Source organism: Ranitomeya imitator, chromosome 4 (assembly GCF_032444005.1).
Source record: "Ranitomeya imitator isolate aRanImi1 chromosome 4, aRanImi1.pri, whole genome shotgun sequence".
Taxonomy (NCBI): Eukaryota; Metazoa; Chordata; class Amphibia; order Anura; family Dendrobatidae; genus Ranitomeya; species Ranitomeya imitator.
In genome coordinates this window covers 660,832,157-660,849,120 of record NC_091285.1, presented here as the reverse complement: position 1 = coordinate 660,849,120, position 16,964 = coordinate 660,832,157, and the positions used below count along the sequence as shown (strand labels likewise).

Below are 16,964 nucleotides of genomic sequence, written 5' to 3'. Positions count from 1 at the left end.
CCAACTTATGTGATATCTTTACCCCTGAAGATCGCAAAAGGTTGAGATCGCCGCCATATCTTTTATCAGGATTTTACCACTACCCAGAGACCAAACATCACATGGCTGTTGTTAGCGATCTGTCTACTATTGATTTGTGGCTTATAGGCAGGAGTTACAGTTATGAAAATAAGCATCTTCTGAATATCACCATAACAGAACCAAGTAATAGTGCTAAACAGTGACTGAGTACCATCATACCATATCCATGGTACATAACATTACCAGTGATCACTTGCTGCTGGTGCCAAAAAAGCAACCGAGCAGAACATGGTCACGGCTCTATACTGTCATAAACTAGCTGAAATCAAAGAAACTATGGTAACCAAGATATTTTTCTGAATAGTCACCATCATTTGTTTTTCAGTAGTTTTCTCACATCCTTAAATTATAGCGTTTATTGTTTTCCGCTTTATTAAAAGCATCCGCCCGAACAGGGACTTGAACCCTGGACCCTCAGATTAAAAGTCTGATGCTCTACCGACTGAGCTATCCGGGCTCTGTATCGAGTCGTGACTGAATACCGCCAAACCGTCACCATATACTAACAACAAATGTGATAAAATATCGCCAAACCACCACCACATAATAACACCAAATAGTGACTGAATACCGCCATACAATCACCACATAATAACACTGTAAACTGACTGAATATCGCCATGCAACACAAACATAATAACCTAAAATAGCGACAGAATACTGCCATACCATCACCACATAATAACAGCATATAATGACTGAACACCGCCATACAATTACCACATAAAATCACCAAATAGTGACTGAACACCATCCCAACATAAAAACACCAAATAATGACTGATTACCACAATACCATGACCACATAATAACACAAAATAGTGACTGAATACCGCCATACTAAGTTACACCCACTTTACTCTCGTGATGACCTCACGTGAGTCTGCTTGTGGGATGCCCTCAGCCGTTCAGAATTTTATGAAATTCCCAACTTATGTGATATCTTTACCCCTGAAGATCGCAAAAGGTTGAGATCGCCGCCATATCTTTTATCAGGATTTTACCACTACCCAGAGACCAAACATCACATGGCTGTTGTTAGCGATCTGTCTACTATTGATTTGTGGCTTATAGGCAGGAGTTACAGTTATGAAAATAAGCATCTTCTGAATATCACCATAACAGAACCAAGTAATAGTGCTAAACAGTGACTGAGTACCATCATACCATATCCATGGTACATAACATTACCAGTGATCACTTGCTGCTGGTGCCAAAAAAGCAACCGAGCAGAACATGGTCACGGCTCTATACTGTCATAAACTAGCTGAAATCAAAGAAACTATGGTAACCAAGATATTTTTCTGAATAGTCACCATCATTTGTTTTTCAGTAGTTTTCTCACATCCTTAAATTATAGCGTTTATTGTTTTCCGCTTTATTAAAAGCATCCGCCCGAACAGGGACTTGAACCCTGGACCCTCAGATTAAAAGTCTGATGCTCTACCGACTGAGCTATCCGGGCTCTGTATCGAGTCGTGACTGAATACCGCCAAACCGTCACCATATACTAACAACAAATGTGATAAAATATCGCCAAACCACCACCACATAATAACACCAAATAGTGACTGAATACCGCCATACAATCACCACATAATAACACTGTAAACTGACTGAATATCGCCATGCAACACAAACATAATAACCTAAAATAGCGACAGAATACTGCCATACCATCACCACATAATAACAGCATATAATGACTGAACACCGCCATACAATTACCACATAAAATCACCAAATAGTGACTGAACACCATCCCAACATAAAAACACCAAATAATGACTGATTACCACAATACCATGACCACATAATAACACAAAATAGTGACTGAATACCGCCATACTAAGTTACACCCACTTTACTCTCGTGATGACCTCACGTGAGTCTGCTTGTGGGATGCCCTCAGCCGTTCAGAATTTTATGAAATTCCCAACTTATGTGATATCTTTACCCCTGAAGATCGCAAAAGGTTGAGATCGCCGCCATATCTTTTATCAGGATTTTACCACTACCCAGAGACCAAACATCACATGGCTGTTGTTAGCGATCTGTCTACTATTGATTTGTGGCTTATAGGCAGGAGTTACAGTTATGAAAATAAGCATCTTCTGAATATCACCATAACAGAACCAAGTAATAGTGCTAAACAGTGACTGAGTACCATCATACCATATCCATGGTACATAACATTACCAGTGATCACTTGCTGCTGGTGCCAAAAAAGCAACCGAGCAGAACATGGTCACGGCTCTATACTGTCATAAACTAGCTGAAATCAAAGAAACTATGGTAACCAAGATATTTTTCTGAATAGTCACCATCATTTGTTTTTCAGTAGTTTTCTCACATCCTTAAATTATAGCGTTTATTGTTTTCCGCTTTATTAAAAGCATCCGCCCGAACAGGGACTTGAACCCTGGACCCTCAGATTAAAAGTCTGATGCTCTACCGACTGAGCTATCCGGGCTCTGTATCGAGTCGTGACTGAATACCGCCAAACCGTCACCATATACTAACAACAAATGTGATAAAATATCGCCAAACCACCACCACATAATAACACCAAATAGTGACTGAATACCGCCATACAATCACCACATAATAACACTGTAAACTGACTGAATATCGCCATGCAACACAAACATAATAACCTAAAATAGCGACAGAATACTGCCATACCATCACCACATAATAACAGCATATAATGACTGAACACCGCCATACAATTACCACATAAAATCACCAAATAGTGACTGATCACCATCCCAACATAAAAACACCAAATAATGACTGATTACCACAATACCATGACCACATAATAACACAAAATAGTGACTGAATACCGCCATACTAAGTTACACCCACTTTACTCTCGTGATGACCTCACGTGAGTCTGCTTGTGGGATGCCCTCAGCCGTTCAGAATTTTATGAAATTCCCAACTTATGTGATATCTTTACCCCTGAAGATCGCAAAAGGTTCAGATCGCCGCCATATCTTTTATCAGGATTTTACCACTACCCAGAGACCAAACATCACATGGCTGTTGTTAGCGATCTGTCTACTATTGATTTGTGGCTTATAGGCAGGAGTTACAGTTATGAAAATAAGCATCTTCTGAATATCACCATAACAGAACCAAGTAATAGTGCTAAACAGTGACTGAGTACCATCATACCATAGCCATGGTACATAACATTACCAGTGATCACTTGCTGCTGGTGCCAAAAAAGCAACCGAGCAGAACATGGTCACGGCTCTATACTGTCATAAACTAGCTGAAATCAAAGAAACTACGGTAACCAAGATATTTTTCTGAATAGTCACCATCATTTGTTTTTCAGTAGTTTTCTCACATCCTTAAATTATAGCGTTTATTGTTTTCCGCTTTATTAAAAGCATCCGCCCGAACAGGGACTTGAACCCTGGACCCTCAGATTAAAAGTCTGATGCTCTACCGACTGAGCTATCCGGGCTCTGTATCGAGTCGTGACTGAATACCGCCAAACCGTCACCATATACTAACAACAAATGTGATAAAATATCGCCAAACCACCACCACATAATAACACCAAATAGTGACTGAATACCGCCATACAATCACCACATAATAACACTGTAAACTGACTGAATATCGCCATGCAACACAAACATAATAACCTAAAATAGCGACAGAATACTGCCATACCATCACCACATAATAACAGCATATAATGACTGAACACCGCCATACAATTACCACATAAAATCACCAAATAGTGACTGAACACCATCCCAACATAAAAACACCAAATAATGACTGATTACCACAATACCATGACCACGTAATAACACAAAATAGTGACTGAATACCGCCATACTAAGTTACACCCACTTTACTCTCGTGATGACCTCACGTGAGTCTGCTTGTGGGATGCCCTCAGCCGTTCAGAATTTTATGAAATTCCCAACTTATGTGATATCTTTACCCCTGAAGATCGCAAAAGGTTGAGATCGCCGCCATATCTTTTATCAGGATTTTACCACTACCCAGAGACCAAACATCACATGGCTGTTGTTAGCGATCTGTCTACTATTGATTTGTGGCTTATAGGCAGGAGCTACAGTTATGAAAATAAGCATCTTCTGAATATCACCATAACAGAACCAAGTAATAGTGCTAAACAGTGACTGAGTACCATCATACCATAGTCATGTTACATAACATTACCAGTGATCACTTGCTGCTGGTGCCAAAAAAGCAACCGAGCAGAACATGGTCACGGCTCTATACTGTCATAAACTAGCTGAAATCAAAGAAACTACGGTAACCAAGATATTTTTCTGAATAGTCACCATCATTTGTTTTTCAGTAGTTTTCTCACATCCTTAAATTATAGCGTTTATTGTTTTCCGCTCTATTAAAAGCATCCGCCCGAACAGGGACTTGAACCCTGGACCCTCAGATTAAAAGTCTGATGCTCTACCGACTGAGCTATCCGGGCTCTGTATCGAGTCGTGACTGAATACCGCCAAACCGTCACCATATACTAACAACAAATGTGATAAAATATCGCCAAACCACCACCACATAATAACACCAAATAGTGACTGAATACCGCCATACAATCACCACATAATAACACTGTAAACTGACTGAATATCGCCATGCAACACAAACATAATAACCTAAAATAGCGACAGAATACTGCCATACCATCACCACATAATAACAGCATATAATGACTGAACACCGCCATACAATTACCACATAAAATCACCAAATAGTGACTGAACACCATCCCAACATAAAAACACCAAATAATGACTGATTACCACAATACCATGACCACATAATAACACAAAATAGTGACTGAATACCGCCATACTAAGTTACACCCACTTTACTCTCGTGATGACCTCACGTGAGTCTGCTTGCGGGATGCCCTCAGCCGTTCGGAATTTTATGAAATTCCCAACTTATGTGATATCTTTACCCCTGAAGATCGCAAAAGGTTCAGATCGCCGCCATATCTTTTATCAGGATTTTACCACTACCCAGAGACCAAACATCACATGGCTGTTGTTAGCGATCTGTCTACTATTGATTTGTGGCTTATAGGCAGGAGTTACAGTTATGAAAATAAGCATCTTCTGAATATCACCATAACAGAACCAAGTAATAGTGCTAAACAGTGACTGAGTACCATCATACCATAGCCATGGTACATAACATTACCAGTGATCACTTGCTGCTGGTGCCAAAAAAGCAACCGAGCAGAACATGGTCACGGCTCTATACTGTCATAAACTAGCTGAAATCAAAGAAACTACGGTAACCAAGATATTTTTCTGAATAGTCACCATCATTTGTTTTTCAGTAGTTTTCTCACATCCTTAAATTATAGCGTTTATTGTTTTCCGCTTTATTAAAAGCATCCGCCCGAACAGGGACTTGAACCCTGGACCCTCAGATTAAAAGTCTGATGCTCTACCGACTGAGCTATCCGGGCTCTGTATCGAGTCGTGACTGAATACCGCCAAACCGTCACCATATACTAACAACAAATGTGATAAAATATCGCCAAACCACCACCACATAATAACACCAAATAGTGACTGAATACCGCCATACAATCACCACATAATAACACTGTAAACTGACTGAATATCGCCATGCAACACAAACATAATAACCTAAAATAGCGACAGAATACTGCCATACCATCACCACATAATAACAGCATATAATGACTGAACACCGCCATACAATTACCACATAAAATCACCAAATAGTGACTGAACACCATCCCAACATAAAAACACCAAATAATGACTGATTACCACAATACCATGACCACATAATAACACAAAATAGTGACTGAATACCGCCATACTAAGTTACACCCACTTTACTCTCGTGATGACCTCACGTGAGTCTGCTTGCGGGATGCCCTCAGCCGTTCGGAATTTTATGAAATTCCCAACTTATGTGATATCTTTACCCCTGAAGATCGCAAAAGGTTCAGATCGCCGCCATATCTTTTATCAGGATTTTACCACTACCCAGAGACCAAACATCACATGGCTGTTGTTAGCGATCTGTCTACTATTGATTTGTGGCTTATAGGCAGGAGTTACAGTTATGAAAATAAGCATCTTCTGAATATCACCATAACAGAACCAAGTAATAGTGCTAAACAGTGACTGAGTACCATCATACCATAGCCATGGTACATAACATTACCAGTGATCACTTGCTGCTGGTGCCAAAAAAGCAACCGAGCAGAACATGGTCACGGCTCTATACTGTCATAAACTAGCTGAAATCAAAGAAACTACGGTAACCAAGATATTTTTCTGAATAGTCACCATCATTTGTTTTTCAGTAGTTTTCTCACATCCTTAAATTATAGCGTTTATTGTTTTCCGCTTTATTAAAAGCATCCGCCCGAACAGGGACTTGAACCCTGGACCCTCAGATTAAAAGTCTGATGCTCTACCGACTGAGCTATCCGGGCTCTGTATCGAGTCGTGACTGAATACCGCCAAACCGTCACCATATACTAACAACAAATGTGATAAAATATCGCCAAACCACCACCACATAATAACACCAAATAGTGACTGAATACCGCCATACAATCACCACATAATAACACTGTAAACTGACTGAATATCGCCATGCAACACAAACATAATAACCTAAAATAGCGACAGAATACTGCCATACCATCACCACATAATAACAGCATATAATGACTGAACACCGCCATACAATTACCACATAAAATCACCAAATAGTGACTGAACACCATCCCAACATAAAAACACCAAATAATGACTGATTACCACAATACCATGACCACGTAATAACACAAAATAGTGACTGAATACCGCCATACTAAGTTACACCCACTTTACTCTCGTGATGACCTCACGTGAGTCTGCTTGTGGGATGCCCTCAGCCGTTCAGAATTTTATGAAATTCCCAACTTATGTGATATCTTTACCCCTGAAGATCGCAAAAGGTTGAGATCGCCGCCATATCTTTTATCAGGATTTTACCACTACCCAGAGACCAAACATCACATGGCTGTTGTTAGCGATCTGTCTACTATTGATTTGTGGCTTATAGGCAGGAGTTACAGTTATGAAAATAAGCATCTTCTGAATATCACCATAACAGAACCAAGTAATAGTGCTAAACAGTGACTGAGTACCATCATACCATAGCCATGGTACATAACATTACCAGTGATCACTTGCTGCTGGTGCCAAAAAAGCAACCGAGCAGAACATGGTCACGGCTCTATACTGTCATAAACTAGCTGAAATCAAAGAAACTACGGTAACCAAGATATTTTTCTGAATAGTCACCATCATTTGTTTTTCAGTAGTTTTCTCACATCCTTAAATTATAGCGTTTATTGTTTTCCGTTTTATTAAAAGCATCCGCCCGAACAGGGACTTGAACCCTGGACCCTCAGATTAAAAGTCTGATGCTCTACCGACTGAGCTATCCGGGCTCTGTATCGAGTCGTGACTGAATACCGCCAAACCGTCACCATATACTAACAACAAATGTGATAAAATATCGCCAAACCACCACCACATAATAACACCAAATAGTGACTGAATACCGCCATACAATCACCACATAATAACACTGTAAACTGACTGAATATCGCCATGCAACACAAACATAATAACCTAAAATAGCGACAGAATACTGCCATACCATCACCACATAATAACAGCATATAATGACTGAACACCGCCATACAATTACCACATAAAATCACCAAATAGTGACTGAACACCATCCCAACATAAAAACACCAAATAATGACTGATTACCACAATACCATGACCACATAATAACACAAAATAGTGACTGAATACCGCCATACTAAGTTACACCCACTTTACTCTCGTGATGACCTCACGTGAGTCTGCTTGTGGGATGCCCTCAGCCGTTCAGAATTTTATGAAATTCCCAACTTATGTGATATCTTTACCCCTGAAGATCGCAAAAGGTTGAGATCGCCGCCATATCTTTTATCAGGATTTTACCACTACCCAGAGACCAAACATCACATGGCTGTTGTTAGCGATCTGTCTACTATTGATTTGTGGCTTATAGGCAGGAGTTACAGTTATGAAAATAAGCATCTTCTGAATATCACCATAACAGAACCAAGTAATAGTGCTAAACAGTGACTGAGTACCATCATACCATAGCCATGGTACATAACATTACCAGTGATCACTTGCTGCTGGTGCCAAAAAAGCAACCGAGCAGAACATGGTCACGGCTCTATACTGTCATAAACTAGCTGAAATCAAAGAAACTACGGTAACCAAGATATTTTTCTGAATAGTCACCATCATTTGTTTTTCAGTAGTTTTCTCACATCCTTAAATTATAGCGTTTATTGTTTTCCGCTTTATTAAAAGCATCCGCCCGAACAGGGACTTGAACCCTGGACCCTCAGATTAAAAGTCTGATGCTCTACCGACTGAGCTATCCGGGCTCTGTATCGAGTCGTGACTGAATACCGCCAAACCGTCACCATATACTAACAACAAATGTGATAAAATATCGCCAAACCACCACCACATAATAACACCAAATAGTGACTGAATACCGCCATACAATCACCACATAATAACACTGTAAACTGACTGAATATCGCCATGCAACACAAACATAATAACCTAAAATAGTGACAGAATACTGCCATACCATCACCACATAATAACAGCATATAATGACTGAACACCGCCATACAATTACCACATAAAATCACCAAATAGTGACTGAACACCATCCCAACATAAAAACACCAAATAATGACTGATTACCACAATACCATGACCACATAATGACACAAAATAGTGACTGAATACCGCCATACTAAGTTACACCCACTTTACTCTCGTGATGACCTCACGTGAGTCTGCTTGTGGGATGCCCTCAGCCGTTCAGAATTTTATGAAATTCCCAACTTATGTGATATCTTTACCCCTGAAGATCGCAAAAGGTTCAGATCGCCGCCATATCTTTTATCAGGATTTTACCACTACCCAGAGACCAAACATCACATGGCTGTTGTTAGCGATCTGTCTACTATTGATTTGTGGCTTATAGGCAGGAGTTACAGTTATGAAAATAAGCATCTTCTGAATATCACCATAACAGAACCAAGTAATAGTGCTAAACAGTGACTGAGTACCATCATACCATAGCCATGGTACATAACATTACCAGTGATCACTTGCTGCTGGTGCCAAAAAAGCAACCGAGCAGAACATGGTCACGGCTCTATACTGTCATAAACTAGCTGAAATCAAAGAAACTACGGTAACCAAGATATTTTTCTGAATAGTCACCATCATTTGTTTTTCAGTAGTTTTCTCACATCCTTAAATTATAGCGTTTATTGTTTTCCGCTTTATTAAAAGCATCCGCCCGAACAGGGACTTGAACCCTGGACCCTCAGATTAAAAGTCTGATGCTCTACCGACTGAGCTATCCGGGCTCTGTATCGAGTCGTGACTGAATACCGCCAAACCGTCACCATATACTAACAACAAATGTGATAAAATATCGCCAAACCACCACCACATAATAACACCAAATAGTGACTGAATACCGCCATACAATCACCACATAATAACACTGTAAACTGACTGAATATCGCCATGCAACACAAACATAATAACCTAAAATAGCGACAGAATACTGCCATACCATCACCACATAATAACAGCATATAATGACTGAACACCGCCATACAATTACCACATAAAATCACCAAATAGTGACTGATCACCATCCCAACATAAAAACACCAAATAATGACTGATTACCACAATACCATGACCACATAATGACACAAAATAGTGACTGAATACCGCCATACTAAGTTACACCCACTTTACTCTCGTGATGACCTCACGTGAGTCTGCTTGTGGGATGCCCTCAGCCGTTCAGAATTTTATGAAATTCCCAACTTATGTGATATCTTTACCCCTGAAGATCGCAAAAGGTTCAGATCGCCGCCATATCTTTTATCAGGATTTTACCACTACCCAGAGACCAAACATCACATGGCTGTTGTTAGCGATCTGTCTACTATTGATTTGTGGCTTATAGGCAGGAGTTACAGTTATGAAAATAAGCATCTTCTGAATATCACCATAACAGAACCAAGTAATAGTGCTAAACAGTGACTGAGTACCATCATACCATAGCCATGGTACATAACATTACCAGTGATCACTTGCTGCTGGTGCCAAAAAAGCAACCGAGCAGAACATGGTCACGGCTCGATACTGTCATAAACTAGCTGAAATCAAAGAAACTACGGTAACCAAGATAATTTTCTGAATAGTCACCATCATTTGTTTTTCAGTAGTTTTCTCACATCCTTAAATTATAGCGTTTATTGTTTTCCGCTTTATTAAAAGCATCCGCCCGAACAGGGACTTGAACCCTGGACCCTCAGATTAAAAGTCTGATGCTCTACCGACTGAGCTATCCGGGCTCTGTATCGAGTTGTGACTGAATACCGCCAAACCGTCACCATATACTAACAACAAATGTGATAAAATATCGCCAAACCACCACCACATAATAACACCAAATAGTGACTGAATACCGCCATACAATCACCACATAATAACACTGTAAACTGACTGAATATCGCCATGCAACACAAACATAATAACCTAAAATAGCGACAGAATACTGCCATACCATCACCACATAATAACAGCATATAATGACTGAACACCGCCATACAATTACCACATAAAATCACCAAATAGTGACTGAACACCATCCCAACATAAAAACACCAAATAATGACTGATTACCACAATACCATGACCACGTAATAACACAAAATAGTGACTGAATACCGCCATACTAAGTTACACCCACTTTACTCTCGTGATGACCTCACGTGAGTCTGCTTGTGGGATGCCCTCAGCCGTTCAGAATTTTATGAAATTCCCAACTTATGTGATATCTTTACCCCTGAAGATCGCAAAAGGTTGAGATCGCCGCCATATCTTTTATCAGGATTTTACCACTACCCAGAGACCAAACATCACATGGCTGTTGTTAGCGATCTGTCTACTATCGCTACTACTGTCTATCTGTCTACTATATCTGTCTACTGTCAAGGGATTCAAGCTTCAGGAGGCTAATTTGCATATTCCAGGTGCCTTCTGGGAGAAGCGAAGTCTCCCTAAGCTAGAAGATCGTTGGGTACAGCCGGGACCAGCTGCTTCGAAAGCATCACCAAACCAGGGATTCAAGCTTCGGGAGGCTAATTTGCATATTCCAGGTGCCTTCTGGGAGAAGCGAAGTCTACCTAAGCTAGAAGATCGTTGGGTACAGCCGGGACCAGCTGCTTCGAAAGCATCACCAAACCAGGGATTCAAGCTTCAGGAGGCTAATTTGCATATTCCAGGTGCCTTCTGGGAGAAGCGAAGTCTCCCTAAGCTAGAAGATCGTTGGGTACAGCCGGGACCAGCTGCTTCGAAAGCATCACCAAACCGAATTTTTGCCTGTAGGACATTATTGCAAGAGAGCTTGGCTGAGTAGATTACACAAGAAGGAAAACACACAGCAAGTCAGCAGGATCTAGGAGCAACATGGCAGATGTGACAACCTACATGGTGAGCTGCAGCATGTGCTACATGTTCACAGATCGACCAGAAGAAGAATCCAATTTCACCTGTCAGAAGTGTAGACTAGTGGCCCTTTTAGAAGAAAAGGTGCGGGGTCTGGAAGAAAGAATAGCAACTTTGAAACTCATCAAAGAGAATGAAGACTTTCTAGACAGAACAGAAGCATCTCTACTGGTCACAGAAGGTGCAAAAAGTGTCAGAGAACCTCCAAAAGCAGATGAGTGGAAGCATGTGACCAAAAGAAGCAAGAAGACCATGGAGAAATCACCAACCACACAACTGAAGAACCGATATCAAATCTTTGTAGAGGATGAAGATGGCACACCTAAGAATGAAGCAATACCAGCAAGCAAAAAAGAAAAGGGCACACAGCAACAAGTGACAGCAAAAAGTACAGCCAAGAAGCAACGAAGAGTGGTGGTGGTGGGAGACTCACTACTGAGAGGCACCGAAGCAGCCATCTGCAGACCGGACATAACTGCAAGAGAAGTATGCTGCCTTCCAGGTGCGATGATCAAGGATGTGACCGATAGGATACCAAAGCTCTTCAGCTCCAAGGACGTCCACCCATTTCTTCTGATACATGTTGGCACCAATGACACGGCAAGGAAGGACCTACCGACAATCTGCAAGGACTTTGAAGAGTTGGGGAAGAAAGTAAAGGAACTGGATGCACAGGTAGTTTTTTCTTCTATCCTTCCAGTAGACGGGCATGGCACCAGGAGATGGAACAGGATCCTTGATGCAAACAACTGGCTAAGACGATGGTGCAGACAACAAGGATTTGGATTCCTGGACCACGGTGTGAATTACTGGTATGATGGACTCCTCGCCAGAGACGGACTACACCTCAACAAACCTGGGAAACACACATTCGCCAGAAGACTCGCTACACTCATCAGGAGGGCGTTAAACTAGAAGAAGAGGGGACGGGAAGAAAAACATTAGACTCGAACAAAGACGACCCAGGAAAACATACTCAGAAGGGAGGTAAGAACATTTCTAAAACAATCCACAGTGAGGAGATTGGAACAAAACAAAATCCTCTAAACTGCATGCTCGCAAACGCCAGAAGCCTGACAAACAAGATGGAAGAACTAGAAGCAGAAATATCTACAGGTAACTTTGACATAGTGGGAATAACCGAGACATGGTTAGATGAAAGCTATGACTGGGCAGTTAACTTACAGGGTTACAGTCTGTTTAGAAAGGATCGTAAAAATCGGAGAGGAGGAGGGGTTTGTCTCTATGTAAAGTCTTGTCTAAAGTCCACTTTAAGGGAGGATATTAGCGAAGGGAATGAGGATGTCGAGTCCATATGGGTTGAAATTCATGGAGGGAAAAATGGTAACAAAATTCTCATTGGGGTCTGTTACAAACCCCCAAATATAACAGAAAGCATGGAAAGTCTACTTCTAAAGCAGATAGATGAAGCTGCAACCCATAATGAGGTCCTGGTTATGGGGGACTTTAACTACCCGGATATTAACTGGGAAACAGAAACCTGTGAAACCCATAAAGGCAACAGGTTTCTGCTAATAACCAAGAAAAATTATCTTTCACAATTGGTGCAGAATCCAACCAGAGGAGCAGCACTTTTAGACCTAATACTATCTAATAGACCTGACAGAATAACAAATCTGCAGGTGATTGGGCATTTAGGAAATAGCGACCACAATATTGTGCAGTTTCACCTGTCTTTCACTAGGGGGACTTGTCAGGGAGTCACAAAAACATTGAACTTTAGGAAGGCAAAGTTTGAACAGCTTAGAGATGCCCTTAATCTGGTAGACTGGGACAATATCCTCAGAAATGAGAATACAGATAATAAATGGGAAATGTTTAAGAACATCCTAAATAGGCACTGTAAGCGGTTTATACCTTGTGGGAATAAAAGGACTAGAAATAGAAAAAACCCAATGTGGCTAAACAAAGAAGTAAGACAGGCAATTAACAGTAAAAAGAAAGCATTTGCACTACTAAAGCAGGATGGCACCATTGAAGCTCTAAAAAACTATAGGGAGAAAAATACTTTATCTAAAAAACTAATTAAAGCTGCCAAAAAGGAAACAGAGAAGCACATTGCTAAGGAGAGTAAAACTAATCCCAAACTGTTCTTCAACTATATCAATAGTAAAAGAATAAAAACTGAAAATGTAGGCCCCTTAAAAAATAGTGAGGAAAGAATGGTTGTAGATGACGAGGAAAAAGCTAACATATTAAACACCTTCTTCTCCACGGTATTCACGGTGGAAAATGAAATGCTAGGTGAAATCCCAAGAAACAATGAAAACCCTATATTAAGGGTCACCAATCTAACCCAAGAAGAGGTGCGAAACCGGCTAAATAAGATTAAAATAGATAAATCTCCGGGTCCGGATGGCATACACCCACGAGTACTAAGAGAACTAAGTAATGTAATAGATAAACCATTATTTCTTATTTTTAGTGACTCTATAGCGACAGGGTCTGTTCCGCAGGACTGGCGCATAGCAAATGTGGTGCCAATATTCAAAAAGGGCTCTAAAAGTGAACCTGGAAATTATAGGCCAGTAAGTCTAACCTCTATTGTTGGTAAAATATTTGAAGGGTTTCTGAGGGATGTTATTCTGGATTATCTCAATGAGAATAACTGTTTAACTCCATATCAGCATGGGTTTATGAGAAATCGCTCCTGTCAAACCAATCTAATCAGTTTTTATGAAGAGGTAAGCTATAGACTGGACCACGGTGAGTCATTGGACGTGGTATATCTCGATTTTTCCAAAGCGTTTGATACCGTGCCGCACAAGAGGTTGGTACACAAAATGAGAATGCTTGGTCTGGGGGAAAATGTGTGTAAATGGGTTAGTAACTGGCTTAGTGATAGAAAGCAGAGGGTGGTTATAAATGGTATAGTCTCTAACTGGGTCGCTGTGACCAGTGGGGTACCGCAGGGGTCAGTATTGGGACCTGTTCTCTTCAACATATTCATTAATGATCTGGTAGAAGGTTTACACAGTAAAATATCGATATTTGCAGATGATACAAAACTATGTAAAGCAGTTAATACAAGAGAAGATAGTATTCTGCTACAGATGGATCTGGATAAGTTGGAAACTTGGGCTGAAAGGTGGCAGATGAGGTTTAACAATGATAAATGTAAGGTTATACACATGGGAAGAGGGAATCAATATCACCATTACACACTGAACGGGAAACCACTGGGTAAATCTGACAGGGAGAAGGACTTGGGGATCCTAGTTAATGATAAACTTACCTGGAGCAGCCAGTGCCAGGCAGCAGCTGCCAAGGCAAACAGGATCATGGGGTGCATTAAAAGAGGTCTGGATACACATGATGAGAGCATTATACTGCCTCTGTACAAATCCCTAGTTAGACCGCACATGGAGTACTGTGTCCAGTTTTGGGCACCGGTGCTCAGGAAGGATATAATGGAACTAGAGAAAGTACAAAGGAGGGCAACAAAATTAATAAAGGGGATGGGAGAACTACAATACCCAGATAGATTAGCGAAATTAGGATTATTTAGTCTAGAAAAAAGACGACTGAGGGGCGATCTAATAACCATGTATAAGTATATAAGGGGACAATACAAATATCTCGCTGAGGATCTGTTTATACCAAGGAAGGTGACGGGCACAAGGGGGCATTCTTTGCGTCTGGAGGAGAGAAGGTTTTTCCACCAACATAGAAGAGGATTCTTTACTGTTAGGGCAGTGAGAATCTGGAATTGCTTGCCTGAGGAGGTGGTGATGGCGAACTCAGTCGAGGGGTTCAAGAGAGGCCTGGATGTCTTCCTGGAGCAGAACAATATTGTATCATACAATTATTAGGTTCTGTAGAAGGACGTAGATCTGGGTATTTATTATGATGGAATATAGGCTGAACTGGATGGACAAATGTCTTTTTTCGGCCTTACTAACTATGTTACTATGTTACTATGTTACTATTGATTTGTGGCTTATAGGCAGGAGCTACAGTTATGAAAATAAGCATCTTCTGAATATCACCATAACAGAACCAAGTAATAGTGCTAAACAGTGACTGAGTACCATCATACCATAGCCATGGTACATAACATTACCAGTGATCACTTGCTGCTGGTGCCAAAAAAGCAACCGAGCAGAACATGGTCACGGCTCGATACTGTCATAAACTAGCTGAAATCAAAGAAACTACGGTAACCAAGATATTTTTCTGAATAGTCACCATCATTTGTTTTTCAGTAGTTTTCTCACATCCTTAAATTATAGCGTTTATTGTTTTCCGCTTTATTAAAAGCATCCGCCCGAACAGGGACTTGAACCCTGGACCCTCAGATTAAAAGTCTGATGCTCTACCGACTGAGCTATCCGGGCTCTGTATCGAGTCGTGACTGAATACCGCCAAACCGTCACCATATACTAACAACAAATGTGATAAAATATCGCCAAACCACCACCACATAATAACACCAAATAGTGACTGAATACCGCCATACAATCACCACATAATAGCACTGTAAACTGACTGAATATCGCCATGCAACACAAACATAATAACCTAAAATAGCGACAGAATACTGCCATACCATCACCACATAATAACAGCATATAATGACTGAACACCGCCATACAATTACCACATAAAATCACCAAATAGTGACTGAACACCATCCCAACATAAAAACACCAAATAATGACTGATTACCACAATACCATGACCACATAATAACACAAAATAGTGACTGAATACCGCCATACTAAGTTACACCCACTTTACTCTCGTGATGACCTCACGTGAGTCTGCTTGTGGGATGCCCTCAGCCGTTCAGAATTTTATGAAATTCCCAACTTATGTGATATCTTTACCCCTGAAGATCGCAAAAGGTTGAGATCGCCGCCATATCTTTTATCAGGATTTTACCACTACCCAGAGACCAAACATCACATGGCTGTTGTTAGCGATCTGTCTACTATTGATTTGTGGCTTATAGGCAGGAGTTACAGTTATGAAAATAAGCATCTTCTGAATATCACCATAACAGAACCAAGTAATAGTGCTAAACAGTGACTGAGTACCATCATACCATAGCCATGGTACATAACATTACCAGTGATCACTTGCTGCTGGTGCCAAAAAAGCAACCGAGCAGAACATGGTCACGGCTCTATACTGTCATAAACTAGCTGAAATCAAAGAAACTACGGT

General features: G+C 40.7%; 12 non-coding genes across 12 annotated transcripts; all 12 read right to left on the bottom strand.

The window, feature by feature from the left end:
• Positions 1–465: 465 nt before the first annotated feature.
• TRNAK-UUU (transfer RNA lysine (anticodon UUU)) lies at positions 466–538 on the bottom strand. The gene has a single exon. It is a non-coding gene; the product is annotated as a tRNA-Lys (tRNA).
• A 935-nt stretch (positions 539–1,473) lies between these two features.
• Positions 1,474–1,546, bottom strand: TRNAK-UUU (transfer RNA lysine (anticodon UUU)). The gene has a single exon. It is a non-coding gene; the product is annotated as a tRNA-Lys (tRNA).
• Positions 1,547–2,481: 935 nt separating this feature from the next.
• On the bottom strand, positions 2,482–2,554 carry TRNAK-UUU (transfer RNA lysine (anticodon UUU)). Its single transcript has one exon. It is a non-coding gene; the product is annotated as a tRNA-Lys (tRNA).
• A 935-nt stretch (positions 2,555–3,489) lies between these two features.
• On the bottom strand, positions 3,490–3,562 carry TRNAK-UUU (transfer RNA lysine (anticodon UUU)). The gene has a single exon. It is a non-coding gene; the product is annotated as a tRNA-Lys (tRNA).
• Positions 3,563–4,497: 935 nt separating this feature from the next.
• Positions 4,498–4,570, bottom strand: TRNAK-UUU (transfer RNA lysine (anticodon UUU)). The gene has a single exon. It is a non-coding gene; the product is annotated as a tRNA-Lys (tRNA).
• A 935-nt stretch (positions 4,571–5,505) lies between these two features.
• On the bottom strand, positions 5,506–5,578 carry TRNAK-UUU (transfer RNA lysine (anticodon UUU)). Its single transcript has one exon. It is a non-coding gene; the product is annotated as a tRNA-Lys (tRNA).
• Positions 5,579–6,513: 935 nt separating this feature from the next.
• TRNAK-UUU (transfer RNA lysine (anticodon UUU)) lies at positions 6,514–6,586 on the bottom strand. Its single transcript has one exon. It is a non-coding gene; the product is annotated as a tRNA-Lys (tRNA).
• Positions 6,587–7,521: 935 nt separating this feature from the next.
• Positions 7,522–7,594, bottom strand: TRNAK-UUU (transfer RNA lysine (anticodon UUU)). Its single transcript has one exon. It is a non-coding gene; the product is annotated as a tRNA-Lys (tRNA).
• A 935-nt stretch (positions 7,595–8,529) lies between these two features.
• On the bottom strand, positions 8,530–8,602 carry TRNAK-UUU (transfer RNA lysine (anticodon UUU)). The gene has a single exon. It is a non-coding gene; the product is annotated as a tRNA-Lys (tRNA).
• A 935-nt stretch (positions 8,603–9,537) lies between these two features.
• Positions 9,538–9,610, bottom strand: TRNAK-UUU (transfer RNA lysine (anticodon UUU)). Its single transcript has one exon. It is a non-coding gene; the product is annotated as a tRNA-Lys (tRNA).
• A 935-nt stretch (positions 9,611–10,545) lies between these two features.
• On the bottom strand, positions 10,546–10,618 carry TRNAK-UUU (transfer RNA lysine (anticodon UUU)). The gene has a single exon. It is a non-coding gene; the product is annotated as a tRNA-Lys (tRNA).
• Positions 10,619–16,059: 5,441 nt separating this feature from the next.
• TRNAK-UUU (transfer RNA lysine (anticodon UUU)) lies at positions 16,060–16,132 on the bottom strand. The gene has a single exon. It is a non-coding gene; the product is annotated as a tRNA-Lys (tRNA).
• Between the last annotated feature and the right edge of the window lie 832 nt (positions 16,133–16,964).